The following is a 25,261-nucleotide window of genomic DNA, read 5'->3' as shown; positions in this document are numbered from 1 at the left end:
AATCTCACCTCATTGTGCTCCTTGGTCATGAGTAATTCTTTGATCATGAAAACTTTTCTTCTCCTCCAGTAATTACCCAGTTTGGAGTGGAGACCCCAGTGTGGCAGAACTGCCCAAGGCAGGAAGGAGGAACATAGTTTGTGTTGTCCTTCTGTCTTCTAGCAAACAAATGTCTAGGAAAACAAAGAAGAGCTGTTTTCCTGTGGAGATGCTGAAGCTCAAGCTGTGTCTGCTTAAAAGGCTGCTGCAGGAAGTTCCATGTCAAAGGGGAATGACAAATAAGGAAAACTTATCCATCATGCTCAGAACTTGCACCCTTGTAGTGGTGGTGGTGGAGTTTCCATCTCTGGAGGCACTCAAAACCCAGCTGGATGTGTTCCTGTGTGACCTTCTCTAGGTGAACCTGCCTTGGCAAAGGAGTTGGACTCCATGGTCTCCAGAGGACCCTTTCAACCCCTATCATTCTGTGATATTTTTTTTAATAGCCAACCTAATGTATGTAGGTACAGTAATGTACTTGATAGAAAGTGAGGTGAGGACTCTGGAGATCTGATGTTGGTCCCCATTTGTCTACTTCACTCTGCTGTGCCTCAGTTTCTCTCCCTGACACCTATGAGGTTTGCAATCTAAACCTTTTGTTCAGCAGGAATGAGAAACAAGATATCTAGGGTCAAAGACTAGGGGGTTATTTTTCAACCCTAGACTGGAGTTATTTGACAAAGGCAACTTTTTTCCTTCCTGGAGAAAATCTCTTACCATACTTGGCTCTTGCAGTAGTCCCTACTCCACTCATGTTTTTGGCCCCAAACATAATACAGAGATGGAACAGGGTTGGTCCTATCTATCTGAATAAATCCTTGCAGTCATGAAAATTAAAAATCATGCAGATCCACGTCAGGACTAAGAAGAGACATATATTAATTCATTATTGTTGATAACTCAGGGGAACAGATTTCTACAGCCAAAAGAGTGAGAAACCACAACCTGAGTCATGGTTCTACTGAAAGCTCTGGGAATTCTAATTTGGTGTTATCAGACTCAGTTCCCTCACCTCTTCTGAGTGAAAAGCCTTTGAGAAACTGGGAATCATAGAATCACAGAATTGTCAGGGTTGGAAGGGACCTCAGGGATCATCCAGTTCCAACCCCCCTGCCATGGGCAGGGACACCTCACACTACAGCAGGTTGCTCACAGCCACATCCAGCCTGGCTGCAAAAACCTCCAGGGATGAGGCTTCCACCACCTCCCTGGGCAACCTGTTCCAGTCTCTCACCACCCTCATGGGGAAGAATTTCTTCCTAACATCCAATCTGAATCTATCCATTTCTAGTTTTGCTCCATTCTCCCTGGTCCTATCACTACCCCAAATTCTAAAGAAAACCCTCCCCAGCTTTCTTGTAGCCCCCTTCAGATACTGGAAGGCTTCAATAAGGTTTCCTCAGAGCCTTCTCCTCTCCAGGCTGAATAGCCCCAACTCTCTCACTCTCTCTCCATAGGGAAATAAATATCAGATTGAATTCTTAATCCCAACTAGAAATGTTATAAAATGACCTTACAATATTGATCTGTCATATTTTACAAATTAAAGAACAGCATTTTTTTTTTTTTTTTTTTTTTTTTTTTTTTGCTGGGGCTCTTCTCCACATCCAGTTTGCACTTGATATAAAAATGCAGACATCACTCCTGATCCTGTTGACTTCTAAGCAACATCATTTACTGAGTAAACTGCATGACTCATCCTTCTCTACACATCATTTGTGTTATCAGTTACTGAGGTTACAGGAGGAATGACTGAGTGTATGAAACTCCCTGCCATGAATTGTTCTAGAAATCACAAAGGAAGGGCTTTATCTTGCTCCTTAAAACAAACAAGCAACTTCCCCCAAAAGCCCCTCATCTCTTTGCTGCAGTCACCAAGTCTTTTTATATGAGTGAAAATGCTTACAGAGGGATGGATAATGCCAGAATCTCAAAGTTTTTAAGTGAAAATAAGTCTGAGCTGCTCCTAGACTCAACAGTCTTTAAATCCATGGGAAAGAAGCTACCAAGCAGAGGAGACACATGGACATGTTGGAGCAGCTCCAGAGGAGGGCCACAAAAATTATCTGAGAGCTGGAACACCTCTGCTAGGAAGATAGTCTGAGTGAGCTGGGGCTTTGTTCAGCTAGGAGAAGAGAAGGCTCCAGGGGGACTTTATTGTGGCCTTTCAATGTCCCTTCTAACCTTCAAGTGACCCTTCTAACCCAAACCATTCCATGATACTAATGTTGTGCAAATTGTGAGTTCACATTTGTAATTACCTTCACTTTTGCCAGTTCTGCTTGTAGAAATCTGCTGAATTGCTGCTATTTAAAGGGATGAATGTCCCAGGACATTCCCTGCCACATGGTGTGATAACTGAGGCTTGGAATGCTCCTCAAGCAAGGTGCCCCCTAAATAGTGTCTGTTACAAATATTTGTAGCTACTCTGATTGCTTCTCCAGTGTTGGCAGATATTGAAAGAGGGTCAAAGAAGGGGCTCAGGACAGAAGTATGACTCTCTCTGCTTCTGCTGTGAGCTTCCCATGCATTGTGGGCTCTTTATGTATGTTTCAGCACCACTTTTTCTATTGCACAGAGAGACCATATAAATCCCCTTGCAGACCTTGTCATAGTCACAAGCTATTTAGTGACTTGAATTTGGCTGTAAGTAAAAACAGATTAGTGATCCATTCAGCCCCAAGTGAGCCTTACTATGATTAATGCCATGGGATGGACTTCCATCCTACCTAAGCTATTTTGTAGACACACATCATGTAATGACACGTATTCAGGGAGCATCTGACAGAGAGAAAAAGTAACAACAAAAAAATGCAATGTGCTTGCATATGACATGTAAAAAAATCATAACTGCTACTGGCTATTGGGGGAGTCACAGAATCACAGCATGATAAAGGTTGGAAGTGAGATTACCTAGTGCAGCTGCCCTGCTGAAGCAGGTTCCACTGGACCACACTGCCCAGGATCACATCCAGGTGGGTTTTGAATCTCTTCAGAGAAGGAGATCCCACAACCTATCTGCCTGTCCCTGCTCTGCATTACTCTCACAATAAAAAAAACATTTTTCCTCGTGTTCAGATGGAACTTCCTGGGTTCTAGTTTGTGACCATTGGCCCTTGCCCTGGTTTGGGGCACCACTGAAACCAGGTTAGCTCCATCTTCTTCTCACCTGCCCTTTTGACATTGATCAGTATTGATGAGATCCTCTCTCAGTCTTTGCCTATGCAGGCCCTAGGTCTCTCAGCCTTTCCTCCAGATTACTTCCCTCCTGATTCCTTCCCTCCTCTTTCTCATCTTCAGAGATATTTCCACTTAGAAATAAATATTCTTTGTGATTCTAGGACATGAAGAGGTTGATTGCAATAAGCTATTTCCCAAACATGATCATAGAATCATAGAATCATAGAATCATAGACTCAGTCAAGGTTGGAAGGGACCACAAGGATCATCCAGTTCCAACCCCCCTGCCATGGGCAGGGACACCTCACACTACATCAGGCTGGCCAGAGCCTCATCCAGCCTGGCTGCAAACACCTCCAGGGATGGGGCCTCAACCACCTCCCTGGACAACCCATTCCAGGCTCTCACCACTCTCACGGGGAAGAACTTCTTCCTCACATCCAGCCTGAATCTCCCCACTTCCAGCTTTATTCATAAGTCCCTTTAAGCATGTTCAGCATCCCTGAGCATGCCTACATCAAGAAGAGTGAGTAACAGTCCCAAATAGAGCTCTTAGAACAGGAGTGGACAGCAGGGTACTTGTGTTTCACTTCTGCTGGTCATTTCTATCATCAAGCACATAAACCTCTTCATATGTCCTGACCTGTCTTGGCAGACTCCTCTCAAAGGCACATCAGAATATGACAAAAGTTGGATCACAGGAAATTTCAGTTGGATACAGGCAAACAATATTTTTGCCATGAGGATGATCAAACCCTGGGCAGAGCCCAAAAAAAGGCCGAGGTGTCTCCATCCTTGGAGAGATTCAAATTCAACTAGACATGGTGCTGAGCAATCTGACCTAAGCCAGCCTTGCTTTGAACTAGGAGAGGCACAAGAGGCCTCCAGACATCCTTCTCACCTAGATGACTCTGTAACTTAAAAGCTTGTTTACACAGAATCAGCCAGGTTGGAAGAGACCTCCAAGATCACCAAGTCCAACTGATCACCCAACCCTATCTAATCAACTAGACCATGGCACTAAGTGCCTCACCCAGGCTTTTCTTAAACACCTCCAGGGACATTAACCCCACCCCCTCCCTGGGCAGCCCATTCCAATGGGCAATCTCTCTTTCTGGGAAGAACTTCTTTCTGTGAAGGACTTCTTTCTGTGAAGAACTTCTTTCTAAGGTCAAGGCTAAACTTCCCCCTGCACAGCTTGAGACTGTGTCCTCTTATTCTGTTGCTGGTTGCCCAGGAGAAGACCCCAACCCCCACCTGGCTGCAACCACCCTTCAGGTAGTTGTAGACAGCAATAGGTCTCCCCTGAGCCAACCAGGCCAAGCTGCTGTCTGGTTTTGAAAGCATTGCCTGCTTGGCCAGCTCTCCAGAGAAGGATCTATCTCCCTGTACATATATGAGCAACATCTCTTCTCAGGCAGGTCCTGAAGGCCCTGCCTCAATACCCATAATAATCAAGTGAATGGAAACACACTGTCTAACACCTCTCATGTTACTTGTTTGGTTTTTTTTTTTACAGCAGACTTTAGTCTTTCAGGTTTTCAGGGCTAATGAAACAAGTCCAAGACATGCCCCATCATGCCCTTCCATGCACTACATGAGATTCCAGTCTTCAGAGCTGTGTAATGGCAAACAATGGCACTGGAAAATCTGAACCACTTGAAAATACACCTCAAAAAATCCCAAAGTGACCAAGGGCACCAGTGAAATTAGAGGGGTTTGTGCCATCACTGCTTTTCCAAGGAGGAAGGATACCACCAGCTCTGAAACACAACTGAGGAGCAACACTACTACTTCTGGAGTGGAGGATGGACATCTGTCCTGCTGCCCAGAGGTCACAAGCCAGACTTCTCTTATGAGATGACATGCTTCTTTATATCCCCATATGGATTAGGCTGCTATGGAATGTAAGGAAGTGTGTGGTTTCAGGGAGACATCACCAGTGTCCTCTGCTTCCAGCATCTGCAAGAGGCCAAATGCTTTTCTGTAACTGCATTTTATTGCCACCTGACTTTGTAGTCAGGGAGCTTATACTCACCCTGCATGATGTCCATGGAAAGCACATAGGGGTCTGAGAATCTAAAAGATTGCAGACTCCTGAATCCATGTAAATCATAGAATCCTAAAATTGTTAGGGTTGGAAGGGACCTCAAGGATTATCCAGTTCCAACCTCCTGCCATGGGCAGGGACACCTCACACTAGATCCAAGTTACCCACAGCCACATCCAGCATGGCCTTAAAAACCTCCAGGGATGAGGCTTCTACCACTTCCCTGGGCAACCTGTGCCAGTGTCTCACCACCCTCATGGTGAAGAGATTCTTCCTAACATCCAATCTGAATCTACCCATTTCTAGTTTTGCTCCATTACCCCCAGTATTATCATTACCTGACACCCTAAAAAGTCCCTCCCCAGCTTTCTTGTAGCCCCTTTCAGATATTGGAAAGCCACAATAAGGTCTCCTTGGAAGCTTCTCCTCTCCAAACTGAACAGCCCCAACTCTCTCAGTCTGTCTCCACAGGAGAGGAGCTCCAGCCCTCTGATCATCCTCATGGACCTTCTCTGGATGTGTTCCAGCACATGTCTTCTTTAATGGGATTAAAATAAATCCTACAGGTGTAGGATTGGTCAAGATGGGTTCAATACACTGCCCCAGGACAGTAATAGAACAGGCAGCAGAAAGTTGTGACACAGTGCAACAAAGGAGTGACTTTTCTTCCTAAATTTGTGTCATCATAACTCAGCATAGTCTTGCCATGCACATAAGTGTCCCTTCCTCTTCTGAACACTGCTTAATTCTTTGCTCTAATAACACTGTGTAGAAATCACTTCAGTATAGTTTTGGGGTTTTTTTGTTTTGAGACTGCAAGCTAGGATTCATTGTTTATTTCCCATCTAGGACAGGGTGGAGATATCTCCAGGCTATCCTGAATAAGCTCTTCCATGGATCTAAAGAGCTTAAATCATTTCTCATGCATTACTTTCTTCCACTATAATTCAAATGCTCAAAACTGTGGGCAGTTTTCAATCAGTCTTCATTTATTTTAAGCAAGCATTTAGGAAACCTTTAGAATCACTACAGCAACGAGGACAGTTGTTACAGCATCATGCATGTGTCATAGCCTAGGTTTTGAAAGGCTTTCAGACCTTCATTTCCCATGGGAAACTGTAGGAATTCTGCCCCAAAATGCCTTTAACAAACCTGATCATTGGTTTGGAATTAGTAAAGAATAGATTTAGACTGGATGTTAGGAACAAGTTCTTTACCATGAGGGTGGTGGAACACTGGAACAGGGTGCCCATGGAGGTGGTTGAAGCCCCACCCCTGGACATATTTAAGGTGAGGCTCAACAAGGCTCTGAGCAACCTGACCTAGTGGAGGATGTTCTGCTTACTGCAGGGGGGTGGGACTGGATAACCTTTGGTGGTCCCTTCCAACCCAAACCATTCTATAATTCTATGATCTAGTTAGAAGCTTAAGGACTTGCCTATGCTGTAGTGATGAATGTTCACAACTTAATTTTAACCTGTCCATGAGGACTGTTGCTAGCAGGCAGACCTTGAAACTCAACAAATTCATATCCCTGCATTGGTCTAAGCTCCAGGCCCATTGTGCAGTTCAGGCTGGGCACACTCTGCTGTAGGCAGTGGTGGAACCAGCTATCTTTCATCACTGTAGCTTATACTCCTTGACCTCACACTCCAAAGAGGCTTTGACATTTAGGAGTGGAGGTTTTGCTGTCTACACTACTATTAGTTCACTGAACAGTGCCAGCACCTCTGTTCTTGCCCTCAAATCAGTGGACAGAAAATGACTTTACAACTCTCCCACCTCCTTAAACAGATGGCCATCTCCAAGCTCCCTGCTGGGAATGGTCCTTGGCCTGCCCTGATCCCCAAAATGAGCTTGGGAACAGTTAAGGTCAGTGCTAGTTGACACAGGTCAAAACTGTGCCAGCAACTGTGCTAAACACAACAGAAACCACTGAGTTCCTGTGCTTGTGTCTTGGTTCTGTTTGCTATACCAATATATAGACCTTGAAACCAGTGACATTTATGTTCCTCAGTCACCAAGATGCTTTGCCAAATTTCAGTCTGAATCAAAACCCAGGCTCCTTCATCTGGCCCAACCTCTGTGGTCTTCTAAAGGTACTTCAGATGTAAACATTATTTCATCCTGTCCCTCTTCTACAGATTTAACTCTTAGGTTACAAAGCCTAATTCAGAAGAGAAACAGCGTAGAGGAAAATTATTCTTTATTTTTCCTTTCATCCTAACAACTAGACAATGGGAAAAGCTGGCAAGGGTGTGACTCTGAGCCTCTGTTCTCTCCCTGGCTTTGCTGATCAATGCATTGCCCCTGTCTCAAACACCACTCTTCCTTTCTGCACCTGGTGGTCTTCTCACCTCTAATGCACTGAAGACATATTATAGTCTGACAAGATCTGGACTTTATTTGATTGCCTAAAATGATGCTCCTAGTAACTTTGGAGACATCCTAAGAGTAGCTCACTGGCTTCTAGCTCTTCTTCAGGTGTGGCCTATGCCATACCTGCATGTCACATCCTATGGGCCCTCAGGTGGTGCCAGATGTTTGTGTTGGCAAATGAAACCAACTCCACTGACTGATCACCTGAACCTACCTCTAGTCTTGACCAACTATATACATTTGGGGTTTAAATCTGGAGTGGAATCCCATCCCTCCTTTATTTTCTGCAGCTGTCTCCAGCCTGCATACTCCTTTTCCACCAGAGCCTGCAACCAGCATTAACTATAGCTGCACAGCATGGACCAGGATCAAGTTACAGGCACACACTTGCAAGGACACATGAGAAGAAATAAAGCAGACTTGTCATGCAGACATGGGGCTAAGGTTTAAGAAAACTTATAGCCTGGCTGAGGCTCAAGGCCACTGTTTTAACCCCATCCCTCCCCCCATCCTTTAGTTGTCTGCACCCAGACCGTGACTGAAGATGAAATTATCAGACAGATTAAGGACAGGTCTAATTCTTTTTCACTTCCATCAAGTTTGCAACAGTCTAGAGTTGATGGGAGAGTGCATGAAGTGAATGTTACAGCTGAAGGGTTGTCTGAGCTGTTCTTGTGGCAGCAAGGTTGGTATCTCCATAGGGAATACAGAATTTATGTTGCTGATGCTTTCCTTGCTCATGAGTAGCCATGGTGAAGCAGAGAGAAAATGAGAAGCAGTCTTGAGGTTACTGAGGTTAATATTCCTTCAAGGTCAATAAGGGAGAGGGCAAAGGGAGGAAAAAAAATAAAGAGGGAAAGGAAATGCTCCTAATTAAAATATATTTCAGAGAAAAAAATATATCAGGTCCCTGAAGAACCACATGCACAAAGCAAGGGGCCTGTGCACAGGGTTAGAAAAATGCAGCTTTTGTCCTGCTTGGAAGCTGCCCCATTCCTCCCCCTGCTTGTGGTCTCTGGCAGCTGTCTCCTCACTGAGACTCCCAGGTACAGCTGGAGGGCTCTCTGAAAAGTGATGCCTGACTGACAACTGGCAGGTGACCCCCCCTTCAATTGACAAAGAAGATAGCTTTCCTCCCTTCCTCCCTCTCTCTCTCTCCTCTTGGTTTTGTTTTTTTTGTTTGTTTGTTTGTTTGTTTGTTGGCTGCTTGGTTGTTTTTTTCCTTGTTTGGTTGGTTTTGGTGTTTTTGTGTTTGTGGGTTTTTTTTTAATGTGTTTAAAAAATATGGGAAAAAATAGGAAAGAGGAAAAATTAGGAAATAGAAAGCAGCAGTAAGGAAAGAGTTGTATGAAAATAAGTCTTTAGGCATACACTGCTGTGGCTCAGGATGGAACAGGCTGCCCAGGGGGGTTGTGGAGTCTCCCTCTCTGGAGATATTCAAAACCTGCCTGGATGCATTCCTGTGTGACCTGGTAGGTGCTCTGGCAGGGGGGTTGGGCTGGATGATCTTTCAAGGTGCCTCCCAGCCCTTAACATTCTGTGGTTCTGTGATGGGCAAATGGCAATCCTGCCTGTTTCAGAAGGCTTCAATCATTACCCATGTCCAGCTGAACTGAAGATTAGATTCCAAACCAGGCCCAGACTCTACGAAACATCTAATCATGGACCCAGAATTTGGCTTGTGGGTTTGTCCTCAACCCTGAGTACTATTCATTTAGGCATTAGTGAGAAATTTGCTCCAGTCCAGCCAGCCACCCAGGAACTGGGGCATCACATGGACCCTGAGCACAGACCAGTTTTCAACCAAAATGGGTGTACCAGAAATCATCTAAGATGCCAAGTGGTGAAGCCTCCTAAGTGTCCAAAGTGCTGCACCATCCCTCTCTCTCTCTAAGCAGTGATTTGCTCCTGGGCTTCTGTCTAATCTGTCTAATTCTTCTTCCAGGCAAGGCAGAGCAAAGCCAAGCAAGGTGTGTGGTCAGGAGCTATGCTCTGCTCTGGCTGGTCAAACGGAACCAAGCCCATCTTCCTCAGAGGTTTGGTCCCCTTCAACCAGCTATAGCAGTGTTGAAAACATCAAGCCAGGAAGGTACACCTCCCTCCACTTCAACGTGACCCCACCAGCCCTTCTTCTTGGATGGATCTGCTGCCCCTGTGAACATCTCCAGAGCTGCACCTGGGTATGAGCCACTTGAAAAGGTTTGGGATAGGGCTTTGGTTTTCATAAATATCACTGCAAGGTTGCTTGGCCCTGCAAAGGCACATAGAATCATAGAATCATACAACCAGGTTGGAAGAGACCTCCAGGATCATGCAGTCCAACTTATCACCCAGCCCTATCCAATCCACGAGACCAAGGCACTAAGTGCCTCACCCAGTCTTCTCTTGAACATCTCCAGGGATGGTGACTCCACCACCTCCCTGGGCAGCCCATTCCAATGGGCAATCACTCTCTCTGTGAAGAACTTCCTCCTAATATCCAGCCTATACCTCCCCTGGCACAACTTGAGACTGTGTCCTCTTGTTCTGTCACTGGTTGCCTGGGAGAAGAGACCAACCCCCTCCTGGCTACAACCTCCCCTCAGGTAGTTGTAGAGAGCAATAAGGTCTCCCCTGAGCCTCCTCTTCTCCAGGCTAAACACCCCCAGCTCCCTCAGCCTCTCCTCACAGGGTTTGTGTTCCAGACCCCTCCCTAGCTTCATTGCCTTTATTACATGTGCCAGCTCCAGCATTACCACAGGCCAAATATATCACACCCAAGGCTCACTGGGTTGGTAACGTTCAGCAGGTTTCTAAGTCAATGTGGATCCACAGAGCCAGGGGTGGTGGTTTTAAACAAGAAGCAAGGAGACTCAGACTAGGTGTAAGGAATAAATAATTCATGCTGAGAGTGGTGAAACACTGACACAGGTTGCTCAGAGAGGTGGTAGAGGGCCCCATCCCTGGCAACGTTCCAGGTCATGCTGTCTGGGGCTCTGACCAGCCTGATCTACTTGAAGATGTCTCTGCTTGCTGGAAGGAGGTTGGGCTAGATGACCTTTAAAGGTCCCTTCCAGCCCCAATCACTCTATGATTCTCAGATTCTTGATTTCCCTTCCCTCCTAAAGATCCCCACCTCCCCTTTACCTGAGCACTGAGAGTCCAGGTGATTTGTATTCAGACTCACAGAAAAACCAAACCAATCATAAAGAAGAAGGGTAACATATCCTTGAAAGCACACTGTGTCTACACGTCTTTCCTTATTTATTTAATGCCAGAAGAAGCTATAAATAGCCACAATCTACAGGGGTAAAGGTTTGTGACCCACAGGAAACAACACATCAGTTATGCCATAGCCACTGAGCCCACAGCACACACATCCCCTCACACATCTTCGTGCAGGGTATCTTCTGAATCTTCCCATCCACACCACGCTGCAGCAAAGGAAGAAAAGAACTGGCAAATGGCTTTGCTAACAGGGCCTGGCCTGTTGTAACAGTGTGAGAGCTGAAATCCCTGTCCCACACTGACAATAACCAGGCTAGCTCAGTCTGGAAGCAAATGAAAGCTGTATTTACAAGCAAATCTACAATCTATGATGAAATGCAATGAATATGTACAAATATACATTATTCACAGCATTTACAAATATGTACAATCAACAGAAAAGGAACAACCAAGCTCCCTTTGCTCCCCCCAAGCGGCCTCCCCCCCCCAGACGGAATCCCCCCAGACCCTCCTGGCAGAAGGCAGAGAGTGAAGAAGCAGAGAGGCTGTTAGCTTGTCAAGGTCAGTGTGTTACCATCAGCCAGAAAAGAAGCAGCAGCAGCCAGGCAGAAGCCCAGCAAGCAAGCTGAGACTGCCCAAACTCCCCAGCCTTGTTTTGAGTAATAGTTCTTAAGCATTTCTACCTCTCCAATGGAAGTGTCTAGAACAATCATTATTTTGCTTTCTTACACCCAATAGTGATTTATTTACATTCCTTCGCTTTCTCTGCTTGAACTTTGTGAAGAAAAATTAAAAAGACAGTCTTAAAACCATCACACCTGTTCTCTTAGCTAGGTGATAAGAACCCAGAGCCCCAGCATGGTGGCAGATGGAAGCAGTCTCTGAGGATGATCTAGTCCAACCTCCCCTGCTAAAGCAGGGTCACCTAGAGCATGTTGCACAGGACCACATCCAGGCAGGGTTGGAATCTCTCCTAAGAAGGAGATTTGATCTCACATGAAAAAAAAAAAAAATCTAAGAGAATTGAGATGAAAGGTGAAAATTGTAGATTTATAGAGGTGAAGACCCCAGGACCTGAGCTTTAGCAGTGGGAGTGCCATTTGAGATCACATCCCTTTGAGTAACAATTAAATATATATATAGGAATAAATGTATATACACACATTTTTACAAGGTATATGTACACTGTATTTCTAGCAGCTACTACAAACATGAATGTAGATATCTAACCTCAGACATCCAACTCAAGAAGTTGTTCCCCATCTTCACCCCACCAAAACAAAAGTAAATGAACAAATGCACATCATTCATTACATTCATCATCCATGCTGCCATTATTTTTTGCTGGATGGATGGGAATGAGGGAGAATAGAGGCAACATGTACAGAATAAGGACTGGCGTCAGGTGTCCCAAGCAGCTTGTGTCTCTGCTACAGGACCGTGATGCTCCATGGAGGTCCATGTCTTCCAGTCCCTTCATTTTCCCCATGGGGATGTATTGGAGCAAAATTTCATTTCTGCCAGGTCTCCATGGCTAACATCTCAGGATCATGGGATCATAGGATGTTAGGAGTTGGGAGGGACCTCCTAAGATCATCAAGTCCAACCCCCCTGCCAGAGCAGGACCAGAGAATCCAGCACAGGTCACACAGGAATGCATCCAGATGGGGATTGAAAGTCTCCAGAGAAGGAGACTCCACAACCTCTCTGGGCAGCCTGTTCCAGTGCTCTGTGACCCTCACAACGAAGAAATTCCTCTTCATGTTGAGGTGGAACCTCCTGTTCTGGAGTTTATATCCATTGCTCCTTGTCCTGTCACAGGGTGCAACCAAGCAGAGCCTGTCTCCTCCCTCTTGACACCCAGCCCTCAGATATTTATAAACATTTATTAAATCCCCTCTCAGCCTTCTCTTCTCCAGAATAAACAGCCCAAGGGAGCTCGGCCTCTCCTCACAGGGCAGTGCTTCAGTCCCTTAATCATCCTGGTAGCTCTCTGTTGGACTCTCAAGTAGATTCCTGTCCCTCCTGAACTGGGAGCCCAAAATTGGATGCAATATTCCAGGTGTGGCCTCACCAGGGCAGAATAGCAGGGGAGCAGAACCTCCCTGGATCTGCTGGACACACTCTTCTTAACATACCCCAGGACCCCATTAGCCTTCTTGGCCACAAGAACACATTGCTGACCCATGGAGAACTTATTATCCACCAGGACTCCCAGGTGCTTTGGAATACCCAACCACACAGGGCTGACAGAGGGGACAGTGACCAGGATCACACGTGTGACAGACAGACAGAGCAAAGGACACCAGCTTCTAAGTCCCATCACATGTTGGCGTGGGGTTTCCAAGAGGCAAGGAGCATGCACATCATATGGGATTGCTGGCACTACTGACCCTAAAAGGTTTAGTAAATTCAGGTGAAAAGACAAATTGTTCCAAGGTACCCAGGTTTCCCCTCTTATGGCAGAAAGACAAATTCATCATGAACAAGAGCTGTGTCATCACTGACAGTTCATGGACCTCAACCACCAAATGGGCAGAGATATCACGTTTCACAGTCCTAAAGCACTTCAGGCAAACTCCCAGTTTGAAAGAGTTCCTGAACATGAGTCAAAAGGGGATTTTTTTTTCTTTTTTGGCATCTCATCTCTCTCTGCACCTCCACTCAGTTTTGCTCAGCTTCACCACTGCCCTGCAGAAGCACCTATGCAGCCCTAGGTTATGTAGCATCCTAACACAGTGGGCAAAGCAAGCATCAGAACATGCAGTCCTCAACTCCTCAGGCTGTATTTTTCATGGCATGAAATGTTGTCTTGAAATATGGTCCCATACAAATTAAAACCCAGTCCCAACAGAAGATCCAACAGTTCCAGCACTATATGTAGAAGATATATTCCTGCTAGAGAAATAAATTGTGCCAGGGCCCATTCCCTGTTGCTGAAACCTTGGCTGTGTCCACACTCAGACACCACCACAGCATCACTGTATTCAAACCACGTGCCAGCAGGCAGCCAGGGATGGCTGATGGAGAAGAGGGCATGGATGTGTTCCAGCTTCTCCCTGAGCCAGTCACACTGTGGCAGTGGAGGTAGGCAGGCAGTGGTGATGCTCAGCTCTCTCTTCTCTGACACTTCCAGCAGACATTAGTCATGGAGTAAGGCCTTTGTAGGAGACTCAGGTCACCTCTTAGGCATCTACAAGGCATTAATCCTACAACATCAGCAGCAACTGCAAAGCAGAAACACAACAGGGACATGATAGCTCATGCTCAGCCAGCACCCACTCCACTCTGAAACTCACTTGCCATGCAAAAAGCTGTCTTTTAGGAGTTTGCAGGAGCATGTCCTTTTCTGTAAACCCTTCTCTGGTGTTCAGCAGTCCAGGACCAGCATAAAACATCCAACTAGTGGATGGAGGGTTGACCATGAGCCAGCAGTGTGCTCTTGTGGCCAAGAAGGCCATTGCCATTCTGGGGTGGATTAGAAGGGCTGTGGTTAGTAGGTCAAGAGAATTTCTTCTCCCCCTCTACTCTGCCCTGGTGAGGCTGCATCTGGAGTGGTCCAGTTCTGGGCCACTCAGTTCAAGAAGGACCTCAGGAAACCGCTTGGAAGAGTCCAGCACAGAGACACAAAGATGATGAAGAGAGTGGAACATCTTCCTTGTGAGGAGAGACTGAGGAAGCTGGGGCTGCTTAGCTTGGAGAGGAGGAGACTAAGGGCTGACCTCATTAATGCTTATAAAGATGTAAAGGGTGAGTGCCAAGAGGATGGAGCCAGGCTCTGCTGAGTGATGCCTAATGACAGGACAAGGGGCAGTGGGTGGAAGCTGAGGCATAGGAAGTTCCGTGGAAACATGAGGAAAATGTTTTTCACTGTGAGGATGACAGAACACTGGAACAGGATGCCCAGGGGGGTTGTGAAGTCTCCTTCTCTGGAGACTTTCAAAACCTGTCTGGATGTGTTCCTGTGTGATCTGGTACAGGTGATCCTGCTCTGGCAGGGGGGGTGGACTGGATGATTTTTTGAGGGCCCTTCCAATCCCTAACATTCTGTGACTCTGTGAACACCTTTGTCTAGAACAATAATGTTCACCAGGAAACAAGGCTGAAAAAGCCATCCAGCAGGTTTTGTTCATCTCTGTAACTGAGTGCAACACAGGCTTAAATCCAATCCTGTTTTACAAACAGATTTTTTTGCTGAAGTCCCATTTAAACAGGTGTCTGAAATATGGGAAGTTCCTGCAGGCTTCTCTAGCAACCAAAACTTGAGCTAGCAACAAGCAGTGACTCCACTTCACCCAGAGCAAAGTCTTTCCAGCCACCTCACATCCCTGCTCTGAAACACACAGAACACACAACAGTGTCACCAGAGCACTGCCAGCCAGTGCTGCCCTTCCCTTCACACTTTGCTTTCTTCTTTCTTTTTTTTTCCCTCCTTCTTCTGCTTGGATGCCTTTGTGTTTTCTAAATTACTCTTTCAAAGTTGCTAAGAATTTTTTTTTTTTGCTTGTTAGTTTTATCTTTAAAATATTATGGAGTTTGAATGTAAAATAAAAAATGAAATCATTTTATCTTTAAAATATTATGGACTTTGAAGGTAAAGGAAAACAATGAAATCATTTTACCTTTAAAATATTATGGACTTGGAATGTAAAATAAAAAAAATGAAATAATATTACCTTTAAAATATTAAGGACTTTGAATGTAAAATAAAAAATTAAATAATTTTATCTTCAAAATGTTATGGACTTTGAATGAAAAACTTAAAAATGAAACCATTTTATATTTAAAATATTATGGACTTTGAATGTAAAATACAAAATTAAATACTATTACCTTTAAAATATTATGGACTGAATGTAAAATAAAAAATGAAATCATTTTACCTTTAAAATATTATGGACTTTGAATGAAAAATAAAAAAATTAAATGATTTTATCTTTATTATGGACTTTGAATGTAAGATAGAAATAATTTTTCTATCTTTAAAATATTATGGACTTTGAATGTAAAATAAAAAATGAAAGCATTTTATCTTTAAAATATTATGGACTTTGAATGTAAAATTTAAAAATGAAATAATTTTATCATTAAAATATTACAGACTTTGAATGTAAAATAAAAAATGAAATCATTTTACCTTTAAAATATTATGGACTTTGGATAGAAAATACAAAATGAAATAACATTAACTTTAAAATATTATGGACTTTGAATGTAAAATAAAAAATGAAATAATTTTACCTTTAAAATATTATGGACTTTGAATGTAAAATTTAAAAATGAAATAATTTTATTTTTAAAATATTGTGGACTTTGAATGTAAAATAAAAAATGAAGTCATTTTACCTTTAAAATACTATGGAGTTTGAATGTAAAATAAAAAATGAAACCATTTTATGTTTAAAATATTATGGAGTTTGAATGTAAAATAAAAAATAAATAATTTTGTCTTTAAGATATTCTGGACTAAATGTAAAATAAAAAATGAAATAATTTTACCTTTAAAATATTATGGACTTTGAATGTAAAATTTAAAAATGAGATAATTTTATCTTCAAAATATCATGAATTTTGAATGTAAAATTAAATAAACATAAATAATTTAGGGATTCTTTGAGGTGTAAATGAAACAACAACAACAACAAATTGTATTATTACTTTTGATTTATTTCTTTTCTGAAGTAGGAAAAGCGGGCATGTTAAAACCAAAAATAAAAACCAGACCACAAAACAAAACCAAACCAACCAAACAAAAGCAAATCAATCAAACAAAACATAGTTTTAAAAAACACAGCATGCAAAGGGGGGGGGGGGGGGGGGTGCAAGAGGCACACAACTTATTAAGGAAAAGAGATTTCAGCCAAGTGTCCTCAGAAAAGTCCTGTCAAAAAATGTGAGTGGAGAACATAACTAATTGCTTGAAAATGTGAAGAAAAATAAAGTGTGTAAAACAAGAAAGCAATTAATATTTAGCTTTTTTTTTTTTTTTATGTGATGTTCCCTCTTGGTTCCCTCCCTTAAGTTGGAATTCCTGGTCAAAGGATATCTTTCCCATACTTGCATTTCTCCTGCATCTCAGCAGCTAATACACCCAGAGCTTGCATCAGGAGATTTCTACCCATTGTCATGAATCAGAACTAATGAAGAACACCAACAACTGTTAAATGGAAAAGTCTTTTTCAATACTCAAAGCTCCAAGTTTTCTTTTGTGACAACAGAATCAGAAAATGTTTGGGGTTGGAAGAGACCTTTAAAAGTCATCTGGAACACCTTCTTACACAGCGATCAGGGACATCTTTAACTAGATCAAGTTGCTCAGAGACCTGTCCAACCTGACCTGGAATGTTTCCAGAAATGGAGCATCTTTAACTAGATCACTCAGAGACCTGTCCACCCTGAAGTCATAGAATTTATAGACTCATAGAATGGCTTGGGCTGGAAAAAACATTTAAAGGTCATGCAGTCCAACCCCCCTGTAGTAAACAGAGACACCTTCAACTCGATCAGGTTGCTCAGAGCCCCTTCCAGCTTCACCAGGAATGTTTCCAGAGATGGGACTTCTACCACATCTCTGAGCAAGCTATGCCACTGTTCATTGCCTTCAGGGTAAAAAAACAAAAAAGCTTCTTGTGTCTCAATCTCCCCTATTTTAGTTTAAAGTCTTCACCTCTTGTTCTGCCACAACAGGCCCTGCTAAAATCATTGTCCCTATCTTTCTTGTAGACCCCCTTAAGACCAGAAGAAGGTCCCCCTGTAGCCTTCTCCAGGATGAGCAATCCCAACTCTCTCAGCCTGTCCTCTTAAGAGAGATGTTCCAGTCCTCTGATCATTTCTGTGGCCTCCTCTGGACCCACTCCAACAGGTCTATGCCTTTCTTGTGATGAAGGCTCCAGAGCTGGACACAGTACTCCAGGTGAGGTCTCACCAAAGCAGAATCCCCTCACTCTTTGTACTCGCCATGTGGCTTTGCAGCCCAGGATGCAAATGGCCTTCTGGGCTTCCAGATATCCATGCTCTCTTCAGGGTTGTTGGACTAAATGACCTTTAAAAATCCCTTCCAACCCCAAACACTCTACGATTCTATGATTGTATGATTGTATGATTCTATGATTATGAGATAACAAAGACAACGATGAGTAATTCGGGGAGGGGAGGGAGGGGGAGGTAATTCTTAGAATTTACTGATTTCCTTTGTTTTCGGAAAATGCAAAACTGATCCCATTTTTATTCACTGCAGTCACCTTGAAGTCCAAACTACTTTAGAAGCAAGCTTCAGCAATTCTGCATTAAACAATTCTCCCTTTCACAGCACATGGAAACAGGATGACAATCCACCTGGAGAACGTTCTGCAAAACAGGGATGGATGCAAAATAAACTCCACTTGAATTGGGTATTTTTTTGTGTGTGTGGAGGAGGAAATAAATATATGTATGTATATATTCACCTTGAAAAATTCAAAACAGATGACTTCTGTAAGCTTGATGTAAATCCATTTCATTGTCCCCGTCTTTCAAAACCAGACATTTATCACCCAAAAGCTTTTCAGCATCAGGAGGTGCTTCCAAGTGAAAGAGCATCACCATTCTCCCCTTTCCCCTCATAATTCTCTCATGAGGAGAAGCATTAAGACCCTCTTCATATCACAGAATACACTGGGTTGGAAGGGACCTCCAGAGGTCATCTTGTCCAGCCCCTCTGCAGGAAACAGGGACATCCCCAACTAGATCAGGTTGCTCAGAGCCCCATCAAGCCTGACCTTGAATGTCTCCAGCAGAAAAGCCTTTTTAATATAGTTTTTGCCCAGGATTTCACATAACCAAATGCAAAAGGAGAGTTTAAATTTTATTTTCATTAATTCATTTCTTGGATACAAAAGGAGGTCCATTTCAAAATCACCATTTATCTGCTCTTCTGCCAGCCATGTCCAGGTCCTGCCAGGGCATGACACCATTTAAGCCAGTTTAAAATGTCCTTGTCTGTCCCCCCAAGGACAAAGGTCAACTGTGCCTATGCACAAAGTCTCTAATCCCCCCTTTGTGAAGGAAAATTAAAGAAAGAGAGAAAGAGAGAAAGAAAGAGAGAAAGAAAGAGAGAAAGAAAGAGAGAAAGAAAGAAAGAAAGAAAGAAAGAAAGAAAGAAAGAAAGAAAGAAAGAAAGAAAGAAAGAAAGAAAGAAAGAAAGAAAGAAAGAAAGAAAGAAAGAAAGAAAGAAAGAAAGAAAGAAAGAAAAGAAAGAAAGAAAGAAAGAAAGAAAGAAAGAAAGAAAGAAAGAAAGAAAGAAAGAAAGAAAGAAAGAAAGAAAGAGAAAGAAAGAGAAAGAAAGAAAGAAAAGAAAGAAAGAAAGAAAGAAAGAAAGAAAGAAAGAAAGAAAGAAAGAAAGAAAGAAAGAAAGAAAGAGAAAGAAAGAAAGAAAGAAAGAAAGAAAGAAAGAAAGAAAGAAAGAAAGAAAGAAAGAGAAAGAAAGAAAGAAAGAAAAAGAAAGAAAGAAAGAAAGAGAAAGAAAGAAAGAAAGAAAAAGAAAGAAAGAAAGAAAGAAAGAAAGAAAGAAAGAAAAAGAAAGAAAGAAAGAAAGAAAGAAAGAAAGAAAGAAAGAAAGAAAGAAGAAAGAAAGAAAGAAAGAAAGAAAGAAAGAAAGAAAGAAAGAAAGAAAGAAAGAAAGAAAGAAAGAAAGAAAGAAAGAAAGAAAGAAAGAAAGAAAGAAAAGAAAGAATTGTGGAAATAAAACAGATAAACAATCACTCCACCATCTGATTTGTATTTTGGATTGCCTGATGCAACTTTATATGGTGAAACCCTGCTTGAATCTCTTGCAAACAAGCTTCAGACTGGGATGATGAGACATTTGGGCACTTTGCCTGCTTCTCCCCTTCCTTTTTTTCTCTTACAAGTTGCTTTATCAGTCATCAGCTCTTGTGCACCACAAAAGCCTCGTGATATCTGGCATCTCCCATGCTGCTGCTCTAAGAACTAAATCCCATCTCCTCTGCTAGCCCAGAGGAACCCCTGGAACATCAGATGGAAGGCAGTGAGGATGTGTTCCCACAGGGATGTGCCTCCACAAGGATGTGCCAAAGTCTTTTTACAGGTTTGCAAGGTGGTAGAAAGCAGCTGGAGGATTTCTCTCCTTGCCTAGAAGTGTAGGCATATTTTATTTCAATATTTCAATCTTTACAGTAGCAAAAAAAAAAAAAGGAGAAATGAAAATCAGGAGAGTAAATTCCACATTTTGGAAGAGCTTTTACCAAATCAGTAACTGACTACTTCAAGGAAATCAGAGTGTTCTTATAGTTGCACATGAAAAGCTTGAATATTTATCCAAGCTTCCCACTGCTCAGCACAGTCTGCCTTATACAGGCAATCAGAAAACCTACCTCTAAAATCTTCTATAGCTTTTATTTTCTCTCCTCCAAAACCTCAACACTCATGCCTCATTTGGCTCTAATCACAGAATCATGGAAGCATAGAATGTTTGGGTGGGAAGGGACCCTTAAAGGTCATTTACTCCAGCCCCCTTGGAGCAAGCAGGGACATCTTCCACTAGAGCAGATTGTTCAGAGCCACATCCAGCCTGACCTGGAATGTTCACAGGGATGGGGCTTCTACCACCTCTCTGGATAACATGTGCCAGTGTTTCACCACCCTCAGCATACAAGCAATCATTCCTTATATATAGTCTGAATATCCGTCTTTCAGTTTAAAACCATCACCCCTTGTCCTGTCACAACAGACCCTACTGAAAAGTCTGACAATACCTTTCTTAAAGGCCCCCTTGAAGTACTGGAGGGCTGCAGTAAAGTCTCTCTGGAGCCTTCTCCAGGCTGAACAATCCCAACTCCCTCAGCCTGTCCTCATAGCAGAGTGGTTCCAGCTGTCTGATCATTTTTGTGACCTCCTCTGGACCTGCTCCAGCAGGTCCATGTCTTTCCTGTGCTGAGGAGCCTAGAGCTGGACACAGGACTCTATTACAACGTTTTCCTCTGTTCTTTGGGGCATGTATCTTATTTTGAGGTAGGCTGTATTCCAGAGGGACTTAATTTTAAGTATTGGTACTTTTAAAAGGGTACAAATCTTCTGAAATGAAGATTAGACACAAAGATGATAGTTTCTGGGCTGTTGCCATCATAACCATGTGGTCATAATTATGTGAATAGCCTCTTTAGCCCACAGATAATCATTTCTTCTTCTTTTTTTTTTTTTTTTCACTTGTGGGACAGTTTCAGATGGATACAAACCACGTTTTAATTCTTTGCCAAGGAGCTCTGTCCAAATAAATGCATAGCCAGCCTGCACAAGCCAACTGAGAATACTTGCCCCAGCTTGCCACTCTTTTTCTGTCTGTCCCACTGAACTGGTTTGGCACCAAACTTAGTAGATTTTTAATAATGGTTGGGCTCAGTGATCTTCAAGGTCTTTTCCAACCAAAACAATTCTGTGACCCTATGATTCTATGTTGTTGCAGCTTACAAATGGAAAGTAAAACCAACACACAAATTCAACCTGCCAAGCTGGTGGACAGGACTTATCCCTGTCTGCAAGGAAATGGGAAATCTCTTTACCTGGGAAATGGAGAAGGTTGAAGTGCACAACAACTTTTTTGCCTCAGGCTTCACCAGCAATTGCTCCAACCACAGCACTCAAGGTGTGGAAGGCAAAGGGAGAGACTGGGAGAATGAAGAACTGCCCACTATTGAAGAAGATCAGGTTCAAGACCATCTAAGGATTCTGGAGGTGTCCAGGTCCTCAGAAGTTGATGAGATGCATCTGGAGGTCCTGAGATAAGTATCAGATACAGTTTCTAAGCCATGATCCATCATATTTAAGAAACCATAGCAGAGTGGCGAAGATCCCAGTGGCTGGAAAGGGGGAAATAACCCCCCCCCCTCCATTTTTAAGAGGGGTAAAAAGGAAGACTCTGGGAGCTGCAAGATAGTCAGTCTCTTCTCCATGCCCAGCAAGATCATGGAACAGATCCTCCTGGAAAGTATGCTAAGGCACATGGAAAATAAATAGCCATCATGGCTTTACCAAAGCAAATTGTGCAACTGATGTCATCTACCTAGACTTGTGCAAAGCTTTGACACTGCTCTTGTGCAGAAAAGTTGTGGATGCCCCATCATTGGAAGTGTTCAAAGCCAGGCTGGACAGGGCTATGAGCTACCTGGTCTGGTGAGAGTTATCCATGTCCATGGAAGGAGGGTTGGAACTGGGCAATCTTTAAGGCCCCTTCCCACTCTATGATTCTATGATTCTGTGATTCCATAGTGATTCCATACAGTGTCAACATGAGAAGACACAGACAAAACCTTAACAACAGCTCATCTGAACCATATCTGACTGCAATAGTTCAGACAAAGTCTCAACAATAGTTCATCTGAACTGTATCTGAACACAATAGTTCAGAAAAAAACTCATCAATAGTTCATCTGAACCATATCTGACTACAATAGTTCAGACAAAACCTCAACAATGTGGTTCATCTGAACCATATCCATGGCAGATAGGCACAAAGAGCAAAGTAAGAAGTAACACATTTGCTTGCAAAAGGCTTGATCAGAGATAGCTTACTTGTTTCATCAGATAATGAGTTCAATCACTCTTTGTGAAAGACCATTCAAGTAGCTCATCAAAGTGAAGTTTCATTTGTAGCTGCAGCTGATAAGCCACCCAGCCAAGGACCTGTGTGGCCATGGTTCTCGCAGAGGTTTGTAAACCCTCCTTGCTGTTAAGAGGCCATTATAATTTGCTAGTAGAGGTTATAAAGCAGTGTACAGCCAGAAGACTTGCATGGATCACTGAGGGATTGCAACAACCAAGTTTTGGTGTTGTTCATCTGGGAATCAAGTAATGTCTGTTTTCTCCACCAGAGAACCTTTGGGAACTGGTGATGGATTATAAGCAATGCTGGAAATCTTTGGGCAGGATGATGCATGAGGACCTCTCCTGGGGCCCCAGGAACTCACAGTGGAGTAGTTACTCCTTTGTGATTCCAGATTAGGAATAGGAGCACCCAAATACAAAGGTGTTTCTTTGGATTTTCACTCCGGTGTTTCTAACCACTTTTCCCCTCGTGTGTCTACATCTAGGAATTCATACAGGAGTCTGTTCTCCATCTCAAAAGCAACAGAAGCATTTTGGTTTGAAACCCAGTTTCAAGAGAATTACTTACATCATTTTCAGTTTTGAACTGCTGTCCTCTCTTAAGATAGATTGAATTCTCCTTGTTCAAAATACTCAAGAGCTTAACAGGAAGAAAAAAATATTCAATGTTAAATAAAATACATCTGCAGTCAACCAAGTGAGAATTTTGGATTCAGCCTAGGGAGAGAAATAATTAGCAAGGACCACAAATTGAGCTAAAGAGGCTGATACATATGAAAAGTTTGAATGACTAATGCCATATTAGAATCTAAACATGCTTTTCAGTTTCACAAACATGACAAGATGATAGAATCGAGGAATCATGCAGAAGTTTTGGTTAGGAGAGGCCCTCAAGATCATCTAGGTCCATATCCAGCCTGGTCACAAACACTTCTGAGATGGGGCATTCACATGTTCCCTGGGCAACCTGTTCCAGTGCCTCACCACTCTCAGAGTAAAGAATGTCCTATAGAGTCACAGAATCATTTCAGCTGGAAAAGACCTCTAAGATCATCAAGTCCTTATATCTAACCTAGATCTCCTTTTTTGTTTTATGTATAGTTTGAAGTCATCACTTCTTGTTCTATCACTACATGCACTTACAAAAAGCCTCTCTCCAGCTTTCCTGTAGAACCCCCCTTGAAGTACTGGAAGGCTGCTGTAAGGTCTCACCAGAGTCTTCTCTTCTCCAGGCTGAACAACCCCAACTCTTAGCTTTTTCTTATAAGGGGGCTGCTCCAGCCCTCTGATCACCTTTGTGGCTCTCTTTTGGACTTGCTCCTACAGGTTAATGGAGGATCCAGAGTTGAACATGGTACTCTAGCTGGGGTCTCATGGCAGCCAAGAAGAGGGGGAGGATCACCTCCCTCAACTTGCTGGACAAGCTTCTCTTAATGCAGCCCAGGATGTGATTTGCCTTCTGGGCTGTGAGCAGACATTGCTGGCTTATATTGAGCGTTTCATCTACCAACACCCTGAAGTCCTTCTCTGCAGGGCTGCTCTCAATCCACTCATTTCCCAGCCTTCATCTGTGCTTGGAGTTGCCCTGACACAGCTGCAGGACCCTGCACTTGGCCTGACTGAATTTCCTGAGGTTCTCACAGGCCCATCTCTCAAGCCTGTCTAGGTCTCTCCCTTTCCCTCCAGTGTCTTGAGCACACCAGACAGCCTGGTGTCATCAGCCCTTGACCCTTAAAATTTGCTGAGCTTTGGTACTGGCCCTTCTCCTCCCTGCAACCATTCTGGGGATAACTTCTTGGCTGTCCTTCCTTGTCTGCTCTTTGCAACAGACAGTTAAGAGAGTAAGGCCTGCAAAGAAGCATCAAACAATAAACAATGGCCTCCAGAATTGATGGAGAAGCTGTTATAGAAGGAATAAATGATCCTGCAAGACTACACATTGGTTGAACTACAGACAGGACCACAACTCCTTTTTGTAGTCCTAGCTGGCTTCAGCACAGTCAGTTCACCCAGAATAAAGAGCTGTTAAAAGCAGCAGTGATGGTTCATTTCAACAGATAAGCCATGCACCTATTCACTTCACCTTTGTAGCCATGACATCAGCACGAAAGGACCTGGTTATGAGGCATCAATCAGGTTAAAATAGAGCAGTGAGCTTCTGTCACCTACCCCTGCAAGGCTACATGTCTCAGAGGAGGAGACCTTCAGTGGTTATTCTCTGAAATCTCTGCCTGGGATTGTTCTGGAAAAGCCATTATGCTGTGGTCAGAATTTGCATGTGTCTGAAAATAAATACATAAATAAATAAATAATAATCTCCTTTTCTTATTTGGAAAAAAAATGAAATAAAATTATTAACCACCAGCAAAGTGAAAAGGCTGGAAAATTAGGCTCTTCATTGCACATTTGCAACTCTCAGCAAAATCACTCTAAGTCACTTTCAGCTCTGATTGCCTCTCATCAGCCAAACATAGAATCATAGAATCTCAGGTTGGAAGGGACCCCAAGGATCATCCAAGCCCAACCTTTCTTGGCAAAAGCAAGGTCTAGAGAAAAGCACAGTCTAGTTGCATTTCTCAGACTTTCTTTTGAGAGATAGCTAAGTGTCAGAACGAAATTAATCCCATGGGGCAAGTTCTAACCTCATGAGTGAAATCCTGCTCAATTTTACTTTTCACTTTAGACCAGGAAGAACTGGAAAATCATTATTTGGAACCTAGAAAAATCTTGGTACCAGAAATGTGAGAGTTCTGTTTGCCTAATTCAGACCTGGTGGAAACATTTCAAGAGGTTTCTTTTCTCCTGAGA

The sequence above is a fragment of the Indicator indicator genome, chromosome 9 (genome assembly GCF_027791375.1).
Source record: "Indicator indicator isolate 239-I01 chromosome 9, UM_Iind_1.1, whole genome shotgun sequence".
Lineage (NCBI taxonomy): Eukaryota > Metazoa > Chordata > Aves > Piciformes > Indicatoridae > Indicator > Indicator indicator.
The sequence above is the reverse complement of the archived record's forward strand: the minus strand, read 5'-3'. Positions refer to the sequence as shown.